The sequence below is a fragment of the Colobus angolensis genome, unplaced genomic scaffold, assembly GCF_000951035.1.
Source record: "Colobus angolensis palliatus isolate OR3802 unplaced genomic scaffold, Cang.pa_1.0 Scaffold201, whole genome shotgun sequence".
Lineage (NCBI taxonomy): Eukaryota > Metazoa > Chordata > Mammalia > Primates > Cercopithecidae > Colobus > Colobus angolensis.
The window spans coordinates 113,432-119,190 of NW_012115167.1; positions in this window are offsets into that span (position 1 = coordinate 113,432).

The window sequence follows — 5,759 nt, forward strand, 5'->3', positions numbered from 1 at the left end:
TGATGTGCATCCTACCTTCATTTGTTTCATTCTCTGGGCAGTATTTTTGTTTTTAGGCCAGTCAAGCCTGGGGCTTCCCTCTCTTTTTCCAGGCCCTTGCTTTAAGCCATGTCATTGCACAGCAGACCATGGTGCAACAAAGAGGATTTGGAGTCCTGTATACTCAGTTTTGCCAAACGTTCACTGCTCTAATAAATCATCTATTGGCTAAGCTAACTTTAGGGAATTGCCTATGGACTTTACTTCTATTTGCCAGCCCCATCTGGTTGCCATGGATACTTGCTGTGGCAGAAGGTTGTCCTACAGGCACAGAACATGATGTTGCCTGTGGCAACAAATAGCTCAGTGGGCAGCAGAAGGAACAGGGGTGGGACGGCAGTGCCAGGTACTCACAGGGAGGGCAGGGGCTTTGGTTGGACGCAGCAGAAGCTATAAGAGGCATTCTAGTCAGATAGTCAGGGCAGGGCCTGGCCTGTTCAGGGAGCATATGATACCAGGAGATAGTGTTGTTACAAGCAGGTAATTAGCATTGAGGAGGTCCATTAAGGGCAACAGATGAAGTTTTGGCTAGTGATCAGTCATGTTGTCATGGGGATTCTGGAAGCATGTAATCTGCAGAGATCAGGTGAGTTAGGAGTTGAGATTGGATCTAGTATGAAGCAGAATAGACCAGGGACAGGAATCAAGGGCAGTCTTGAATGAGCTCGGGCACTTAGCCATAGTGGGAGGGTAGAAGCAGAGCCTCAGGATTGTCAGGAGAGAAGGCAGGGCTAAAGCATAGCTGTCCAGCAGAATTGAACCTGTGGTCAGAGCTGGGGTCAGATGTGTGATGGTATAGAAGAGATAGTACTGACCTAGAGTAGAAAATTTTAACTTCTGATCCCTGCTCTTCCACATACTAAGCATACAATCTTTAGGATTTTTTTTTTCTTTCTGCTTCTCTAGGCCTCAGTTTCCTCATCTGTAGAATGAGAAGGGTGGGTTGATGTGTATTTTGCAACTTACGACCTGTGTAGAGTTTTCCTTTCCAAAAAACATTTTGTGTTAAAATAGCTTTGGAAGTGCTGCATAGTACATGTTCCCCTAACATCACTAAGATTTATAATGCTCATTATTATCTTAAAATAGCCAGTGATGCTCTATGATTTTATTTAGTCTAGCAAGTCAGAAACTGATTGACCATGGAATATTTCTTCCCCTGGTACAGCTGTTGATTTGGTGAGGGATTCTGGAATTGGAAGGGATATAACTTGGAAAAGGCTGGACTCACTGATTTCTCAGATGCCTGCCATTTGAGCATACCCATGCATTTCTGAGGCTGTTGATACACTAATAGCCTGTCCAGTTGGGAGGCCACAGATGGTTCCTTCCCTTCCCACAACTTTAACTTGGTATTTCCTTCTCCCTTTCCTCTTGAGAGTTATAGTATAGACCCTACTGCTGTTTGGAGTTTCCTGTCTCCCAGCACTGGAGCACTGGTCCCTGGTTCCCAGATCATCACTTAAAGGAAAGGGTGTGGATAGTGACTGTAATTGTTCCTCCTTCCCTTCCCAGAGCCTGGTGTTGGTCTTAAAGTCAGCCTCCCCATATCTGCTTCTATTCCCTTACTAGAAGAACTTCTCTTTCTCCCATCCCCTTTTGCTTCATCTGTCATAGGCTTCTGGAAAACTAACCTCCACATAGAGCATTATTTTTGCCACTGGGAATGTGTTTTCCTCTTTCAAAACAACTCATTTACAAATAAACTTTTGGAATTCTGCCCATCTCATTCCACCTCCCATGAGGTTGACTGAGGTAATTCCTTACATACAATCTGTTTAAACATTTTTGTTATCAACAGTAGGAAAAAATACTAATTGTTTTAGCAGACTGCATTTTGGATAAATAACTAAAGAACAGCTCACTTTTTCTCCCCTCTCCAGCAGCCTTTTGGGAATGGGAAGATTTTATAAAATAAACTTGGTACAAATAAAAGTGACTTTTTAAGTGGTTGAATCAAGTTATGGTAATAACTTTGAGACTAAAAATATTTACTCACATAGAAAATACTTCTGCAGTTTATACCATGAGAGTAATATTGTGCCAGACACTGTGGGATATCAACCAAATGACCCTCAAGGAATACATATAACTGAGTAGGTGAGACCACCATGTGGAATCAATTAGAATGGGATTCAGTGTTAATCTGTATGATATTCCATTGAGTGAAGGGAAAGTATGGTATGAATTCAGAGATGGGACTGACCTTTACAGGCTGATTTAGTCAGTGGGGGCTCTGCCAAAATAAAAGGCTATAAGGGCCAGCTCTTGAAAGATTGGTGGGATTTGTAAATTTTGCAAAGGGGTAAGGTTTAGATGATGAATGCACACAAGCAAATCAAATCTTCTCAAATAAAATATATTTGAGATCTGCTGCATGTTAGGCAGTGTATTTCATATTATGGATAACAGTGAGAATTCCCTCTTTGAGGCAGGCAGTAGGTGTGTAGGACCTGTGAGAATGAATGCATGTAACTAGAGTGTAACTGAGAGAACAGCCAGTCCCAACTTCCCTCCTTAGTTTGAAGTCAGAAATTTCCCAGCTCAGTGAAATTCTGTAGGCCAGCTGGACTAGGGGTCAGCTTGGTGTTGGGACACCAGGATTCAGACAGAATGTTGGCAAGGAACATAATGTCAAGGTTGTCCCTTAGACATATTTGTCAAAATAACTTAAATAGAGATTTGGGTTAGTTAACAGCTGAGATTATACATTTCAAATACAATGTTGGCAGTTTTCATTTGGAATCATCCTAAGAACTGCCCCAGCATCAAATTTGGTTTGGACAGCTTTTAACCATTAATCTCTGGCAGGACACCGTTGGTTTATATAATTCTCCTATAAGCTATCTTTGCATATTGGTGGAAAACTGATTTATATCTTTTTTGGATTTTTTTCTCTTGTATATTTAGGCAAAACCTCAGAATGTTCTGTTTTATACTGGGTCTGAGGACCCACACAAAGGAACTTTGGTCCTGTTGAATGCATAGGAAGATCAGTCCAGTGACTTACCTGAATTTTATTTTCAACTTTGTTGTTTACATAATTGACAGGTTATTTTTGAAGCTCAGTGGTCAATTCTTTTGAAGCTGTTGAAGTGGTTTACTGGTGTAGATATGATCTTAGTACTTGAAAAAACTCACTTCACTTAGCTAGATCCCATCTGCCCTATCGGTTGAATAGAGACAATGACTACTGTAAGGATAAAGCAAAAAGTGTTGAGAAATTATTTAGTAAGGGGATGTTCTATGAAATATACTCTTAAGGATTTTTATTTTTGTACAGACACATAGTTGACTGCGCATAAATGTTTGCCGAATAAATGTGTGGCTGAAGATTCCCACTTCTATTTCAAGCAGTTATTCACAAAATGGCAAAATGTCACTTTTTTATGGTAAGCAGGTGTCATTGACATTTATTAAATTGAAAGTATTAACAATAGTTGCCACAAAGATTTTTAAAATGTCTTTTTCTTTTTGTATGTCTTATTGTACATGGCTAGAAAAACATCCCTAAACCAGAGTTACGATTCTTCTTCTATTTTCTGTTAAAGTGGACTTTCTATTCAGAGGGCAAATTTTAGCTCCAAATATTGGGAAATTAACTAAGTTTATCTCATGTTATAAGAGATGTACCTGTAAATGGAAGATGGCAAAGTGGAAGATTTTTCTTATCATTAAAAGCCTGTATTTCTCATAGCCAAGTCAGTTCAGCTAAGATTTGAAGGCACCAATTATTTTAGATTTTTCTTTCAAGCAGCAAACTTTAATGAAAATATGTAGTTACTCTGATTTCCTTGCTGTCCATTTAAATAATTTATCTGTAAATGTATTTTCACAAAATCCATTCCATGTTAATTGGAGGTTTACTTTCTATATTAAGGAGCATACCTACCCTGGTATGGAGTGATCCAAAAGTCTACACTGGCATTGCCAGTATAGCATTTCTCCAAGATCTTCTCTCCAAATGAAACATTATGCCATTTTTCGTAAATATTAATGTGTGAACTAAGGCTGTCTCTCCTGTCTTGCAAAGCTAAGTGGAAAATTAAATACTTAACCAGGCAACTCAGTTCATCTGTCCCCAGACTCTTCTTTTTCCTCATTAAGAGGAAATTTTACCTGAAATATTAGAATTGTATTCATAATCAGAAATTAGTTTTTCAGGAGGGACTGGAAAGGGATGTTTATTTCAAAGCTCCCATGCCGATAATTGTGATTGATGCCCTTGAACAATTCTTTGGAGATTAAATTTTAGAAGTCTCCATTTTAGTTTGGAAAAAGGAATGAAAATGATTTTTTAAACTCTAAGTTGTTTACAAATCTGCTTGCCTGTAGCTGTGTAATCTTCAGTTCCCATTTTCTCTATTCACACCACCTCCATTCTCAAGTAGGAGACTTTATGTATGAAGTTGAGGGATTACCTCTTATCACTCCACTCTCTCCTTGACTCACCAGATTACCACAGAGTTTCCAAAATCCAGTCCATCTTCTTTATTCTTGTAGTAAAGGCTGATGTCTGCTCTGCGTTTCATCTACTCAAACACCTTCTTTTAGAATTTTTGTATAGTCAGTCCAAGATGTTAAAGCCAATATGTCTTATCTGTGCCTATCAATACATCACTTCCTACAGAGACTTAATAGAATTTTAGAGTGAGAAGGAATCACATGACCCTGATCACTCAGCTGATTTGAGACAGATATAAGACTTAATGCTTAATACTCTTCTTTCTCATTGTGTTCTCTATTTAAAAAATACTTTGCTGTCCTTCCATCGATGGCCTATGACACTCTGTGTCACCTTTCCCTGCTTGTTTCATAGGCTAGACCCTAATAAGGAAGGCTGTTTTTCAGTTCCTCCATCGTGCTAAGCTCACCCACACTGCAGGGCCTGTGCATGAGCTATCCTTTCAGTCTAAAATGCTCATCCTCTAACCACAACTGGCTTTCATTCATTCATTAGTTAACAACTTAAATTGTCATTTCTCAGAGATGCCTACTCTGACCATCCGATCATTCCTTCAGTGCACTTAATACATTTTAAAATATTTTTGTTTATTTTCATGTTTCTCATCTATTATTATCTATTTATTCTCCATTATATTTCAGCATCTGGAACATTCAAATATTTATTGCATAAATAAGTATACTGTTTATTGACGACCTTTTTTGGCCCAATTTAAATGTTTATTAACAGCTAGAGTGTAGTCAGTTTACTAACACTAAATGAACAAATTTTGTGTGCACAGTCATTTATTCAATGGTACTCCAAAACATAAGACATTCACTTCTCTTTGAATCTTTGTATTCATTTGTATTTGTCTGGTTTTCACTCCTATTTCAAATTCCCAATGCTTATGTTTAGTGCTCCATGCAGTAGTGAGCGCACCCAATGAAAACTGCTCTTTCTTGCTGGTGTTAAGTATATATGGCTGAGTGACACAGCAGCCCATGAAAACCAAGGACAGGAAGCTAGTCTGAAGAGTATGTGGGCTGCAATGGGTAGACAATTGTGCACCAATGATGAGCATAGTCCTAGATCTGCCATCATGGTGCTGGAGCAGGAGCAGAGTAAAGCAAGTAACCAACTCCACTGGAGAGAGCCGGAAGTAGCGAGGGGGAGGTGTGGGTGGTGATATCAAAACTGTAGTTAGCAATAGAATGGAAGCAGGTAATAATAAATAGCTAGAAGGAGCTACATGCCAGGCACTGTCTTTGGTGAT